The sequence below is a fragment of the Chiloscyllium plagiosum genome, chromosome 26 (genome assembly GCF_004010195.1).
Source record: "Chiloscyllium plagiosum isolate BGI_BamShark_2017 chromosome 26, ASM401019v2, whole genome shotgun sequence".
In the NCBI taxonomy this organism is placed as follows: domain Eukaryota; kingdom Metazoa; phylum Chordata; class Chondrichthyes; order Orectolobiformes; family Hemiscylliidae; genus Chiloscyllium; species Chiloscyllium plagiosum.
This window is the reverse complement of record NC_057735.1, coordinates 33,909,590-33,926,016: the sequence shown is the minus strand read 5'-3', so window position 1 is coordinate 33,926,016 and position 16,427 is coordinate 33,909,590. Positions and strand designations below refer to the sequence as shown.

General features: G+C 39.0%; 1 protein-coding gene across 5 annotated transcripts in view; it reads right to left on the bottom strand.

The window, feature by feature from the left end:
• The window catches only part of LOC122563239 (synaptotagmin-B), a 640,974-nt gene that overhangs the window by 604,591 nt on the left and 19,956 nt on the right, over positions 1–16,427 (bottom strand). The gene's annotated exons all lie outside the window — the stretch shown is intronic.

Genomic DNA, 16,427 nt, shown 5'->3' with positions numbered 1-16,427 from the left:
CCTCTTAATTGCTATGATATCCCAGTCCCATGTTCCTAACCATGCCCTGAGTTCATCTGCCTTCCCTATTAGGCCCCTTGCATTGACATAAATGCAGTTCAATTTATTCGTCCTACCTTGTCCCTGCCTGCCCTGACTGTTTGACTCACTTCTGTTCTCAGCTGTACCCGTCTCAGATCAATCTCTTTCCTCACTAACTCCCTGGGTCCCACCACCCCCCATCTTTCTCGTTTAAATTTTCCCAAGCAGTTCTAGCAAATTTCCCTGCCAGTATATTAGTCCCCTTCCAATTTAGGTGCAATCCGTCCTTCTTGTACAGGTCACTTCTACCCCAAAAGAGATTCCAATGATCCAAAAGTGTGAATCCTTCTCCCATACACCAGCTCCTCAGCCATGCATTCATCTGCTCTATCCTCCTATTGCTGCCCTCATTAGCTCGTAGCACTGGGTGTAATCCAAATATTGCTACCCTTGAGGACCTCCTTTTTAAATTTCTGTCTAACTCATAATAAACACTAAAGAAAAAATTCTAAAACTGTTGGAATAGTCTATTAATTCAATATTTTGATACCTCTGATTTTTGACGATACCTTTTATTTGCATAGTGTCTAGCAAGTATTTAAATATCTGAAGGCACTTCCAAGAGCATTAGAAATCAAAGCCTGACACTGAACCATCTAAGGAGATATTCAGTTAGATGACCAAAAGCTTTGTTCCTGGGGAATGTTTTGAACAGTGTTGTAATGGATAAAAATGAGGTCAAAATGTGAAGTTTAAAGAGGGTATGTCAGAAGGTGGGTCGAAGCACTTGAAGGTAGAATCACCAATGTGAAGCAAGTAATATCCGTGATTCTCAATGATAAGAGAATTAGATCAGAATTAGATCAGCGCCGATATAAAACATAGAACATAGAAAAGTACAGCACAAAACAGGCCCTTTGGCCCACGATGTTGTGCCGAGGTCTAATCCTAATGTAAAATATAGTAACTTAACCTACCCACCCCTCAACTCACTGCTATTCATGTGCATGTCCAGCAGTCACTTAAAGGTTCCCAATGACTCTGCTTCCATCACCACAGCTGGCAACGCATTCCATGCATTCACAACTCTCTGTGTAAAGAACCTACCTCTGACATCTCCTCTATACCATCCCCCTAATATCTTCAAACTATGACTCCTCGTACCAGTCATGCCTGCCCTGGGGAAAAGTCTCTGGCTATTGACAATTCCACTCATTAATTTTTATACCTCGATCAGGTCTCCTCACTTCCTCCTTCTCTCCAAAGTGAAAAGTCCAAGCTTATTCAACCTTTCTTCATAAGGCAAGCCCTCCAGTCCAGGCAGCATCCTGGTAAACCCTTTTTGCATCCTCTCCAAACCTCTGTATCTTTCCTATAGTGGGGCGACCAGAACTGGACACAATACTCTAAGTGTGGTCTCACCAGGGATTTGTAAAGCTGCAGCATAACCTCACGGCTCTTAAACTTGATTCCCCTGTTAATGAAAGCCAAAACACCATATACTTTCTTAACAACCTTATCCACTTGGCTGGCAACTTTGAGGGATCTATGTTCTTGCACATCCACATCCCTCTGTTCCTCCACACTGCCAAGAATCCTGTCTTTAATCCTATATTCAGCATTTGAGTTCGACCTTCCAAAATGCATTACTTCGCATTTATCCAGGTTGAACTCCATACCTCAGACAGTTGTGTGGTGCTAGAAGAGGTTATAGAAGTAACAAAGGGCTAGATCATCAAATGAATCAACACATGGATAAGATTTGTAAAATCAAGATGTTATTTGATTGAGGATAATGTAGGTCAGCCAGCACTGGCATGAAAGAGAGCAGGATTTGATGCAGACAAGAGATTGGCAGTAGAGTTTCAAATGACTTTCAAACCTGAAGACTAGCTTAATAAATAATTAAAACTGAAAGTGCTGGAGAAACTCAAAAGGTCTGGCAGCATCTGTGTAGTAGAAACAGAGTTAGCATTTCAAGTCCAGCATGAATCTTCTTTGAAACTGAAAGGAGCTGAAAAATGTTGGTTTTTATACGACAAACAGGGGGAGATCCATTATTTTCCAGCTTCTTTCAGTGCCAAAGAAGAATTGCACTGGACTTGAATTGTTAATGGTGTTTCTCTCTCCAGCTAACAAACAATTGCTGATAAATTCCCAAGATGTCTTATTAGCGTTACTGTGAAGCCATTCATTGTTAGCCAGTTTAGTGAACCCAGTTGGTAAAGGTCTAAAAACATGCCAATAAATTGATTACTGTCTTATGACTTCATTTATATACAGATAGTTCAAAAACTGGTCAAGATGTTTACAAATCTACACCTTAATTTGGGTTGATAAATTAGTTTGTAAAGAAATTCAGTTTTTAAAAAATTTTCCTATTAATTGTCTTTTTTTTTAATAAGGTGAAGAGATATATGGCAACATCTCCAGATTCACTATCACAGGGAACTGATACAAAGCAAACATGAGAAGGGGGTGAGAATTTCTAGAGTATTATCAAATAAAAGTTAAAAAAAACTGCAGATGCTGGAAATTTGAAATAAAAGAACAGACAGTGCTGGAGAAAGTCAACCATCTGGCAGCATCTATGGAAAGAGAAACAGAATTAAAATTTCAAGTCCAGTGTGACTCTGGCACTGAAAGAAGCTGGAAAATAATGGATCTTTGCTGTTTACTGCTTAAAAACTAATATTTTTCAGCTCCTTTCAGTATTAAAGAAGATTCATGTTGGACCCAAAACGTTAACACTAAATCTCCTGCACAGATGCTGCCAGAGTTTCTCCAGAACTTTATGTTTTTATTCTAGAGCATATAATTCATCATTTATAATAAGAGATAAACCCCATTTTAAAGAGTAGCTTTGTGATATAACTTTATATACTGTACAGAGGAAAACTACCATTACGATAAATAGATTCACACCATAGAATGTGCACAGTTGTAAAATGCTGTAACTGTACAAATGCTGCAGCCACATGAGAAAGGGATGAACCAGTTCTCCACATTTTAGCATCCTTGATTGATCATAACAACCATTTTAGTTCCTTTCAATGTGAGACAAGACCTTTCTCCAAATACTGTATAGTTCCCTAGATGTTACAGTAAGTAATAAAGAGTTACTAACAAGGTTTTCTTAAGAAAAAGGAAGAGCAATTTTATTACTTGCTAATTCAGAGAAAAATAATAAACACCCTATGTCAAGCATATGGTCTTTATGCAACAACATGAGCCCTCATATATGCACACAAGGACAAAGTTAAAAGAGAAAGGTGTGTGAAATAATTCCACAGAGGCCAATATCCTATTACCAAGTCACCTTTATTGATACGTGGAAAGTCCTTGACAGTGATCCAACTCCCTCAGAGCCAGTCCCAGAGTGAACAGAACCTCTGACAGTCCTGATCTTATCTGTCAGCCAAAGCTCCTTGATTGGACCGGTTTAACAGTCCCAGTCAGGGAATTCATAAACTATACAGTCAAGTCAGCTGACCTCACCACAGAGCATCCAACAGAAAGGAAGAAAAATAACGTACAGTTTAGAGTCTTTTGGCTGAACTTGAGTTGCAGGTTTGGACCTGAGACTGCATTTGATTTTTTATCTCTCCACCCTGGAGGCTCCCTGCCTCCGTTTCTGATGAAGGGCTTTTGCCCGAAACATCGATTTTCTTGATCCTCGGATGCTGCCTCACCTGCTATGCTTTTCCAGCACCACTCTAATCTAGACTCTGGTTTCCAGCATCTGCAGTCCTCACTTTTGCCTGCATTTTGATTGGTTGATTTGTTGGCTCGTTAATTATCTGCATAATGAATATTGCTTTTTTTGCCTCTCTGAAGCATCTATCCAGTCAGTGCTGTCAAACTGGTCACGTTTACTCATGAGAGAGAGGGCATTCATAGCTTGTGTTCAGTCCTGCAATTTAATTAATCTCTTTTAGACTACCAAAGGTGTCCATTGAAATAGAAGGCATTTGTATATTCCATCTCTGCTGAGGTCATTGTTTCCAGGCTTGTTAATTACAGGCAATGTTTCATTTCCAACATGTGAAGATGGTCATAATGGTGGGAATCAAGAAGAAAATGAAGACCTTTTGATATTCCCTATGGGGCCTGACTAATGTATGTAATGGCCTTTGAAATCGCTAATTTCATCTTTGACTGCCTTTCATATAATTCATAGTGGTTTAACAAAACTTGGCCAGTTTGTGTGGGTCACATGATCGATGTGGCCATTTTAAGCTGGTGCTTTTGTCCCCTTTTAGAGGCTTTTTCAGTCCATGAAAGCCCACAGCATTAACAAACCAATGGAATGCAAAGTCCATGTTTTACATTATTGCAACAATAACTGTGAGGGCTCTGAATTAAGTTTACCTTGAAATTAACCCTAATTAGGGCCAAACACTTGCTGTTCCATAGAATATTTGACAAAAACAAATAAATATGAACACACCAAAAGATGGATTATCATAAAGTGATGTCCTGAATATGTTAACTCAATCGAACAACAACAAATTAGTATGCAATTGATACTAATGTGCTCTCTATTATTTATAATTGAAAATAAATTCAACATAATTCAGCATGTATTTTGAAGGACCTGGGAAATTAACTCCCTTTTCACTCCTTGAATCAACAGGGTTCAGTTGACACTAGTACAGTCATCAGTTCTGAACTTCTAATTGAAAAGAATAAACCGCTATGCTATATAATTCACAAAGGTTTGGTCACAGAGTGGAGAAGATTTGGTCACAAAAATACTCAGTAATACCATTCTGTGTGTGTGTTGTTTTTAGATGTTATACAATCACAAAGCACAGCACCAGGGATCTAGGTTTAATTGCACCCTCATGTGACTGTCTATGTGGAGGTTGCACATTCTCCCTGATTCTTCCCTCAATACACAGGTATGCAGGTTTGGTGGATTGGCCACGCTAAATTGTCCATAGTGTCCAGGGATGTGCAGGTTAGCTGGATTAGCCATTAGGGTTACAGGGATTGGATGGGATGCTCTTCGGAGGATTTGTGTAGATGTGATGGGCCAAATGGCCTGCCCTCACACTGTGGGGATTCTATGAACATTTGAATGTGTTTTTGGTTATCCACAAATCAGACAGCACTCTTTGGATTGGGTTATATAAAGGCATGTACTTAAAGGGATCTGAAAGATGATATTTCAGCTTATGTTTAAGAAGTTGAATTATGTTGTAAACATTGGAATGATATCTGTACTCTGAAAGCAGAAATATATTCAGTCAATGACAAGCTGTACCCATTAATGGATGTAGTGAACACAGATTTCTGCACTTATCTTCTTGCCTGTACATTATCTCTCTTTATCTTGCCTCCCATCTCTTCATCATCTACGTCCTCTGGTTTTACACTGGAGCCTGCAGACCTGCTTGTTATGCTGCTGCAGGCTCATTCCTCATTGGGTGTCAAAATAATATGGAGAGGAAAAGTTTTTAAGTTATTGGCTTTACTCATTGGGGGCATGTTGGCTCAATGGTTATCACTGCTGCCTCACAGCACTAGGGATCTGGGTTTGATTCCACCCCTGGGTGACTGCCTGTGTGGAGTTTGCACATTTTCCCTGTGTCTGTGTGGGTTTCCTCCAGGTGCTTCAGTTTCCGTCCACAGTTCAAAGATGTGCAGGTCTGGTAGATTGACCAGGTAAATTGCTCAATAGTGTCCATCAATGTACAGACTGGGTGGATTAGCCATGGGAAATACAGGATTACAAGGAGTCTGGCTGGGATGCTCTTACGAGGGTTGGTGTGGACTTGATGGGCTGAATGGCCTGCTTCCACAGATTCTATGATTCTACTATAGAGAAGCACAGCCCATCCTTCCTCTACAGCAGTCCAAAACATCAAGTGATTGTTTCAGCATTCCTATGAGATACTCTGGAGTGTGTTTAGAGGAGGTTCACGAGAGTGATCCCAGGAATGAAAAGCTTAACATATGAGGAATGTTTGAGGACTTTGGGTTTAAACTTGATGGAGTTTAGAAGGATGAGGGGGGGATCTAAATTGAAACATATAAAACACTGAATAGCCTTGACAGAGTGGATGTTGGGAAGATATTTCCACTGGGGGAGAGACTAGGTCCCAAGAGCATAGCCTTAGAGTAAAGGGAAGACCTTTTTGAGTGGAGATAAGGAGAAACTTCTTCAGCCAGAGAGTGATGAATCTATGGAATTCATTGCCACAGCAAGATGTGGAGGCCAGGTCATTGAGTATATTTAAGACTGAGATAGATAGGTTCTTGAATATCAAAGAGCTGAAAGATTCTGGGAAGAAAGCGGGAGAATGGGGTTGAGAAACCTATCAGCCATGATTGAATGGCAGAGTAAACTCGATGGGTGGAATGGCCTAATTTCTGCTCCTATGTCCTACAGTCTTATGGTCTTAACATAGATTTGAGAGGCCTGGATAGAGTGGACATACAGAAGATGTTTCCGTTAGTAGAAAAGACTAAGTTCTGAGGGCACAGCCTCAAAGCGAAGGGATAACTATTTCAAACTGAGATGAGGAGGTGCTGGTGTTGGACTGGGGTGTACAAAGTTAACAATCACAACACCAGGTTACAGTCCAACAGGTTTATTTACAAGTACCAGCTTTCGGAGCGCTGTCCTTCATCAGGTGGTTGTGGAGTATAAGATCGTAAGGCACAAAATTCATAGCAAAAGTTTACAGTGTGATGTAACTGAAATTATATATTGAAAAAGACGCGGATTGTTTGTTAAGTCTCTCCTCTTTTAGAATGGACATGTTGGTTTCAGTTCTTTCATTTGTAAATCCCAGAACGTTTTATTTAAAGTTACATTCTCAAGTGAACTTTAACAATAGGTACCATGTCAGCTCAGATAATGCATTGAAGATGTGAGGTGCCCTGTGTGAGGCTGTCTCTGCCCCAGTGTTCAGACTGGTGCTATTTCTAAAAATGGGATTTACAGAATCTTTCATGGATTCATGCAGTTTTTGAGCAAAATAAAATGTAATTCTATAATCTGGTATTGTGTGATTTTTAACTTTGAGATGAGGAGGAGTTTCTTCAATCAGGGTATGGTGAATCTGTTATGAAGTGATATCCTTTCCCATTCACATGCATCTTTGTGTTAACATACAGAAATGACCACTTGGATTACATCCATAACATTCCAGATTCTTTGGAAGCTTGTGAGTTGGGAAATGGGTCTCAATTCCTAGGGTGTTATCTCTTCCAACATTTTATCAATTAATTTTTTTAAACATACATGGACAGCAAGCCAGTAGGTCTGACAGCTGTCACTGGTGAATTAGTCTGATAAGATCCCATTGCACGGATTACTACTGTTATGGCTTTCACAGATATAGGCAGAGTCATCTTAACCCTTAACCCTTAAGAGTTGAAAGTGTCATAATTTGATTACAGCCTCAGCACTGGAGCAAAAATGAAGTCATACTCAGAAGATTGTAAATACATATTAAGATCGATGTGGATGAATGATCACTCCAAAGAGATGCCACACCAATGCTAATTGAAATACATAGAGCATTGCTTTAGGAATGACTCCAGAACTGGACAGCTCCATCAAGATGCTGTTCCCTTAGTCTGTGTTAATTAAGTTTGATGTTTCATCTTTTTTCAATAATTCTAGGTATGTAAATATGGAGTTGGCTTGTCATTAGTTGTCCTATTTTTCTAATTACAAAACAATACCGCCCAAAATTGAGGATCCTTCAAGTCTGTTTTATAATTTACCATCATCATGGCTTGTCTCGATTTCACTAGAGTGACATGTTCAGCTCATGAGTTACCCTATCACCAGCTGCCTCCCATCTACTAGGGCAGCTGGCCATACTTGTCTCTATGCCCGATTACTGAACTTGTTTCATTCTTTGGTTCTCTCCTATCTCCCCTCAAACCCTCGACAAATTCATCTTGTTCATAAAATACATCCAGTTCGCTCTCCACCCTGCTCCCAAAAAGTGTACTGTCAACTCAACTTCCTTTCTTGATGACAAGGGTAGCTGATATTGTTAATGCTTTTCTCTCTTCAGTGTCCTCCTCCATTGAATTATCCCACAGAATCTCATTCTTTTCTCATTATTTTACTGTCCTCTAATATCATCCAAAAGAGTAGTATCAATCACATAAATGGCTTGTATTTTCTCAATACCCAGCTCTATCGCAGTAAAATCGCTTTTGACTCCTTCACTGTGATGTCCTAGTGGTGTTAAACTATTAATCCAGAGACCCAGGCAATTTTCTAAGACCTGGGCTTGAATCCCACATGGCAGATGGTGAAATTTGAAATCATTAAAAAAAAATCTGGAATTAAGAGTATGAAACTATTGGCATTTGCCAGAAAAATCCATCTGGTTCACGAATTAGGCAAGGAAATGCTGTCCTTATATGGTCTTGTCTACATGTGACCCCAGACCCACAGCAATGTGGTTGTCTCTGAACGTCCCTCTGAGACGGGCAATAAATGCTGGTTTGGCTGGCAATGCCTACATCTAGGAAATGAGTAAAAGAATCAAACAGCATATCCAATATCCAAATCTGATTTCTCCAATTCATTTTAAGAAGACTAAGTCCACAGTCCCATTACAAATTCAATTCCCTCTCCACCAATTCCATTGTTCTTCTTGACACGTGCCAATAATCTGCGGCAGATTGCTCACAAGTTCAATGTCATATTTGACCTGCAATGACCTTGCAATGATATACAATTGTGCCAGTCACTAAGAACACAGATTTCTACTTCTAAGTGTTATGAAGGTGTAGAGATGTTGTACCTTAAATAGAGTCAAAAAACTAGCAAGGACAAAGCACGCAGAGTCTGGAACAAGGTAACAATGTAACACTAGGTTAAAACAAATAGCTGGAGTTGGGTTGCTATGAAACAAAAACAAATTCAAATTAAGCCAATCAGTTTAAATGATGCTTTATTGCTGGAACAGCACAGCAGATCAGGCAGCATCCAGGGAACAGGAGATTCGACGTTTCGGGCACAGGCCCTTCTTCAGGAATGGCCTGTGCCCGAAACGTCGAATCTCCTGTTCCCTGGATGCTGCCTGACCTGCTGTGCTGTTCCAGCAATAAAGTTTCAACTTTGATCTCCAGCATCTGCAGACCTCAGATGCTCCAAGATACCAAAATCCAATCAAATTTGTATTTAGTATTTTGGTGATATTAAAACCAATGAAACAATCTGATGTTTTGGGGTATAACACCAGACATTTTGAACAGTTAGGGTGCCAAGCCACCAACAAGTACAGACTGCCTGCAGAACAGCTCTCTGAAAGGTAAGTTTGCGCAGCAGAACATCAAAAAGACGACATAGGAAAATCTGCAGAGGAAGATACAAAGATGAGATTCAGCAGCTGACTGGCTTTGAAAGTTGATTGTTTTTGTAAATCTTAATCAGGATTTTTTTATCGGATTACTATGGTAAAAAATAGGTTGGTTTCATTGTTTCATTGGAGGTAAAAGATAGGTTTAAGAGAAAGGAGTTGTAAATAGTTGTTGATTTTAATGTTCTCTGTTGGACTTAAAGAATAAAGTTATTAATTTTTACTTCAAATAGTGACCTCTGGGAATAGTTCTTTGCCTCTCGAATTTTAACAGATTACAACACGAGGTGAATCTTTTCTGTGTGGCTGGGTTTAACTAGCAGAGGGATTTACCCCATGCCGTAATATCAGAAATTGCCTAAGGCAGTTCAATGACACTTGGCCTGAGCACTTCTGTTGCCAAAATCCTTATCCATGCATATGTTTGCTCCAGATTTGATTTATCTGATACACTTCAGTTCACCCTTGCACATTCTGTCTTTCACAGCCTTGAGGTGATCCAAAACTCTCCTGCATGTCTCCTAATTTGCTCCAAATTACATTGACCCATCACTACTATGCTCACAATCTATACATGCCACCAATTAACCTCAATGTTGATATTCTCGTCCTTGTTTTGGAATCCCTTCCTGTCCTCTCTCTGCTCCTAGTTCCCCATCTCTGTAATCTCCTCCAGCCATGCAGGACTCGATAATGTCTGCAGTCCTTGATTTCAAGCTCTTGAGCAGCCTTGATTTTAATTGCTTCAACAATAGTGTTTAACCTTCAGCTGCCCAGTACCCAAGCTTTAGAATTTCCTTTCTAAGCCTTTATTTATTTTCCTCACTTGTCAGTTCTATAATCCCCTTAAATCACTTAGGGACATATTTCTGATTTATAATGCCTTTCTGAGGCACCTTAAGATTACATTAAAGACCAAAAATGTACATAGTTATTTTCATAATAGGTCTTTGGGATCAGATTTTTGTACACAATTTCCCAGTAAATTGAAACATGACTTACAAGTTGAAATTACAATATGCTAAACTATTGCACTCTCAGTCTTTCCCTGAAGTTTCTAACAACACAAATCTAAATAATTCTTACAACACATACGGATGGTATTTTTTGAAAAGGCTTTGTTTTGCTTTGATGACTCAAATAATAATGTTTTTAATTTATCAAAGCCCTTATCTACAAGTAGAGAGTAATCAAAAACAAAAGGCTATCACATAATTTTTAAGAAGAAAATAAGCACAGGTGAATTTCACAGTCTTTCCACATATTTCAAAAATCTTCAGCTTGGTTTGCTTAATAAATTTAGCAAAACTACAGATTGTACAGCCAGCTGCAGGGCAGAATTGTGATGAATGTTATATAATAAAATATTAGCATCTGTCTTCCAATTCCTTTATGGTATGAGTGCACGCCAATCACCCACTTGGTCGAGCGTGCCAGAAATATTCTAACAATTGTTTATGAAGTGTTAAACACTGACGCACAAATTTTGATTGTGTTACCTCAGCAGATTGAGTTAATGAGCAGAACCTCATTCTGAATTGAGGTCATCTGAGCAATGTGCAAAACGCAGCACACAGGCTTGAACCATTGAGAAGGATTCAATGCAATGCATACATCAACTTTTGAAATGATTAATGTTGAAAACAAATTACTTTTTATAAGAATTCCATAAAATTTGCTTCAATAACTTCACTGTCCTGTTATTGCTCATGGGAATGTAGCAACATTATACAAAATCACTGTCTATTATCTGTCTTCGACAAATGACTCCAGGTAGCTAATCTAGGACATTTTTGTATACTCCTTTGATGATTGTACAATTTCTTCCATCTGTTAGGAGCCAGATGTCCTTTTGTTTGATGATAAGGTTGCATGTAAAGTGTGGCTTATGTAAAATAGCTGTAGGTGACATTTTTGTGGAGGTGAAAAAAATTCATAAGAAATAAAGAAGCTTCCACAATACTAATTTAAACCAACCATATAAACAAGAACTTCTGAGCATCCGCAATAACAAAGCATTGAAGCATTGCGAGATGATGATTAGGTGACCTCTTCAGACTCTTACCAATTGGAAAAGCTATTGCCATATGGATTCAACTGCAAGATCAACATCCCTTCCTGCATTTTAGTAAGGTGTACAGTCACTGTTTTTTTTTGCATACATTTTCTTGTGACTCCTCGAGTATTAGAAGTGCGAACTAAGAGTTTCTGTCATGGGTGCAAACAGCTATCTGGGTGCAAATTGAACTCAGAATTGAATAGACTTCCAGAAATTTCATTTTGCTTAAGATTCTGCTTAACCACATTTGCATGTCACCAAGTGCAAAGTCCTCCACAAACCAGTTGAATCAGGAACCACTTTAGAACACAATTGCTGTAAAAAATTTACACCAAAAGTTATTCCTTGATTTATCCAAAAACAATGACTTGGTGTAACTTTGCTACTTCTCTGCCAAATGGTTTATTACACAAAAACTTAATCAATGATGTTTAGTCTAACATCTGTGAGTAACCAGATTGAAAATAATTTTGAATAACAACTGTGCTGAGCTGTTTGCTCATTACACTGGTGCACAGTAGACAATTCTATGATAAATTATAAAAGAAAGAAGGTTTCAAAATAAAAATGCCAATCTGTTCCCTAATAGCCTTCTGGAAAGCGCTCAACAGGTGGCACAGTGACTCAGTGGTTAGCACTGCTGCCTCACAGCACCAGTGTCTGAGATTCGATTCTAGCCTCGGGCAACTGTCTGTGTGGAGTTTGCACATTCTCCCCATGTCTGCATGGGTTTCCTCTGGGTGCTCCGGTTTCATCCCACAGTCCAAAGATGTGTAGGCCAGGTAAATTGGCCCTAATGAATTGCCTATAGTGTTAGGTACATTAGTGTCAGAGGGTTTGGGTGGGTTACTTTTTAGAGGGTTGGGCTGAAGGGCCTGTTTTCACACTGTAGGTAATCGAAGTGTAAAAATGGTGTTATTAGCGATTGGCTCTCCATGGTGATTATCTTGAGATCAATTTTGCAGGGAGGTATGTTTCCTTCCAGTGTGTTTTAAACTATTGCAAAAGGAAGTGGCAACTGCATTTGCACTGGATATAATTTACACTTAAATTGAACTTTAAAGGGAGGCAACAGCCTAGTGGCAATATTGCTGGACTGTTAATCCTGAGCTTCAGGTAATGTTCTGGGCACCTGCGTTTGAATCCTGCCATGACAAGAATATGAATTCAATTTGAAAAAAATATCCTTACCAAGTCTGGCCTACATGACCCAGAACAGTGTGGTCTACTCTTAACTGCCTTTGGGGCAATTAGGGATGGGCAATAAATACTGGTCTAACCAGTGACACCCTCATTCCATGAATGATTTTTGGAAAATTGCCTGGAAATAGCAATGCCATGTAATAAAAACTGCTGCCATGCTATTTTTTGATGGACACTCACATTCATATTCCATGGCAACCACCAGGCATTCACTGCAAAGCGGATAAGTAACTTTCCAATTCCAAGCTAAGCCTTTTTTTCTCCATCATCCTCAGTAGTCTTTCTTTTACACTAAATGTTTTTCATGTGGCTAAGTTATTGATTGATCTGATGAAATGCAGGAAATTTGAAATCACAACAGCAAGCACTAAATTCCAAATGACAGTAGGCCATCTGTTTGCAGATGTGAATTTTTTTTCTGTAAAACTGTAAAATTCTAACAGGACTAGACAGTGTTAAAAGAAGAAAGACGTTCACAATGATCAGGGAGTCTAGAACAACGGGTCACCATCTCAGGATATAGGGTAGGCCATTTAGGACTGACATAAGGAGAAATTTCTTCGCCCAGAGAGTGGTAAGCCTTCTACTACAGAAAGTGCCTGAGGCCAACACATTGAATATTTTCCAGATGCAGTTAGATATAGTTCATGGGGCTGAAGGGTATGGAGAGAAAGAGGAAACAGAATACTGAGTTGAATGATCAGCCATGATCATATTGATTGATAGAGGACAGCTCGAAGGGCCAACTCGTTTCAAATTTCTATGTTTCGAATGCAGAAGACTGTGGGCCAGTGGATAAACGAGATCTTTCTAAAAGGTTGGAAAAAGCAAAGCAGTGAAGCAGAAGGAAGGAATTGTCAGAGAGGGACGAAATGACTTGTAAACTGCTCAAAGGACACAGTTAGATATCTTAGACCATCACAATGATATTGAACTGGTGGAAGGAATCTAAGAATGATAGGAGTAAATGATAACAAAGAGAAAACCACTACAGTTTTATATGAAATGAAATGAAAAGAAGTACACACAAAATTCAGTGGGTTTAGTAGACAGGTGTGGAGGAAAAGAGTGGGTCAGCATGAAGGGATTAGAATCATTTATTGCTGTGTTCTGCAGAAGGAAAGTTATTTAGGAGAGAAAAACACGAGGTCAGAGAGGAAATGGGAGGAAAAAGGAATGTGAAAAATGCAATCATCGTTGGTTGTTATAATGTTTAGTAGTTGTAGAAGCTGATGTAATTAATGCAGGCACTGATAGAAAGTAAATAATTCTGTTGTTGAAGAGCATGGAGATTTAGGATGGGAATTTGATGCAGAAAATACACAGTGGATCTGGAAGCTCATTCCAACACACAAATTCCAAATGCTTCAGAGTGCAAAGTGCTTTTTGGCCTTAGTACTAAACCATTTCCAGACAGTTGTGATAGTAAAGTGAATACTTAAATCAGTAAGTTCAAAATATAGTTTTGCCTGAAACTTAAATTTAAGATGCAGGTTTTCCTTGGAATTGCCATTGATGCCGAGGTGAGAAAACTGAGAAACCCTTAGTATTTAAGTCTCTAGATCCTTCTAGAAAGCTGCTGGAGACATAGCCAGAACCCCAATGAGGGAACATGCAAATAAATGTTATATGGCACGTCGTAGAGTACACTGTGGAAGCAGGCCATTCAGCCCATTGAGTCTGCACCGACCCATCGAAGAGCATCCCACCGAAACATACCATATCCTTGTAACCCTGCATTTCCATCTAACATAGATAGACAAGCAGGAGGCTGGAAAAACACAGCAAGCCAGGCAACATCAGGAGGTGGAGAAGTCAATATTTCAGGTATAACCCTTCTCCAGGACCGGAAACATTAACTTCTCTACCTCCTGATGCTGCCTGGCTTTCTGTGTTCTTCCAGCCATCCTGCTTGACTACCTTGGATTCCAGTGTCTGCAGTTTTCTTGTTTCTAATCCATCTAACCTAGACATCCCTGGATACAATGGGCAATTTTACACAGACACAGACACAGTGAGAATTTGCAAACTCCATACAGACAATCACCAAACGGTGGAATTGAACCCAGGTCCCTGGTGCTGTGAGGTGGCAGTGCTAACCACTGAGCCACTGTGACATCCTCAATGGTCATCAGTGAACTGTTTGCCAATGCTAGCAATTATGACAAATTCCCAGCCGATAATGCCTGTCAAATGAACAGGCATTGAGTGTACATTGCTGGCTGGTCTCTCAGAATGACAGACTCGACAACCTGCACAAACTTGACAACCTGAAGATCAAACAGAAATTTTGGTAAATCACAAGGGATTCTATTCCAAGTGCTCAATCCTCCTGAATGGTGGACAAATACTTCCTATATTTTGCTTATTATTGAGTTTTAATGAGGTGAAACAAAAACACTCAATAAAGTGGATTTGGATTTATCAGTAAAATGGAACTTTATTATATGAAATAAAACAAAGCAAACTTTTTATATATAACACAAGTTCAAAAAATTCAAAATACATGGGAAAATACAATCCCATTAATTCCAAAGGTACTCCTTTACCATATGCCACACCAGAAAGAATTTCCTTCTCTATTTCACCAATGACTTAATTCAACTGCAGCTTTAATTCTCAGTCCTAATAATCTGATAGCCTCTTGATTGAGCAACCATACAGTTGAGCTCAGATTTTCTCAGCTTCAAATAATTTCTTCAAGGTTATGACCATCCACTTCTGGTCTGGAACTTTGAAACTAACCTTCTAACACTGAGAAACATATTTCTTAACAGTTCTAAACCATCCCTTAACATCAGGATCAACTGTTTTATCTACCCAGCAAAGACATTTGCAAAACTGTAACTTATAAGCTTTTTTCAAGCTATGGGCATTTCCCCTTTTCAAGGGAAAGAAATCAATCTCTGATATAAACTGAAACCCCAATACACAACTGTTTACTTGCTTGTAAAAAAGAACTCTCCCCAATGACAACAAAATGCCATTACACACCTGGACATCTGCTTTTGAGACTCTGCTTTTCTTTCAACTTTGAATTTATTTGTTAACCCTCTCAGTTTAGCTTTATTCAAAGATTTCAATTAATATATTGTTATACCTTCCACTTCCTGAAAACCCTTAGCAACATTAGAGCAATCTTCAAATTTAATGTGATAGACCTCACGACAACATAACATTTTTACATCCAGAAAAACCCTGAGATTGTGAAATAACCATGCATATTCATTTCTTTGCTTTTAACCTTTCTATCTTGCCTGCATCTTAGAGTATGGAATAATAGCTTCAATTGTTGGATATCAAGTCACAAATACTAAAGGTGATGTGCAACTTTCAGTACGTATGCATTTTACTAAGGATCTGGCACTGTTTTAGACTGTAGCCTCTCACAAAAGTAAAGAAAAAGTACTACAACCTTGCATAACAAACCCTCAAGAACACTCACATTCGTTACATGCTTCTGTGCTAATGCTGCAGTTATCCCACATTCAGAGATTAGAATCAGTTGCCCCTCTCTGCAGAAGAGTAAACCTGCTGGGTCTGTCAAATGAAGCAGATATATCCTGGTTCATACTCTGAATATGGACAACTTCTATTGAAGGATCAGTAGCACTCTGCATTTAGTTGGACAGGTGAAATGACAAGTCTTAAAAAGCAGATATCTATACTAGTATAAATTCAATAACTTTGGTTGAAGATTCAGTTCATTACTCAACCCAACAGTCATTCTTTTTTCCAATTATACTTTACATTAACGGCCTGATTCTCGTTAGTTTTGTTCTGTTGAATGTGCATTCACTTTT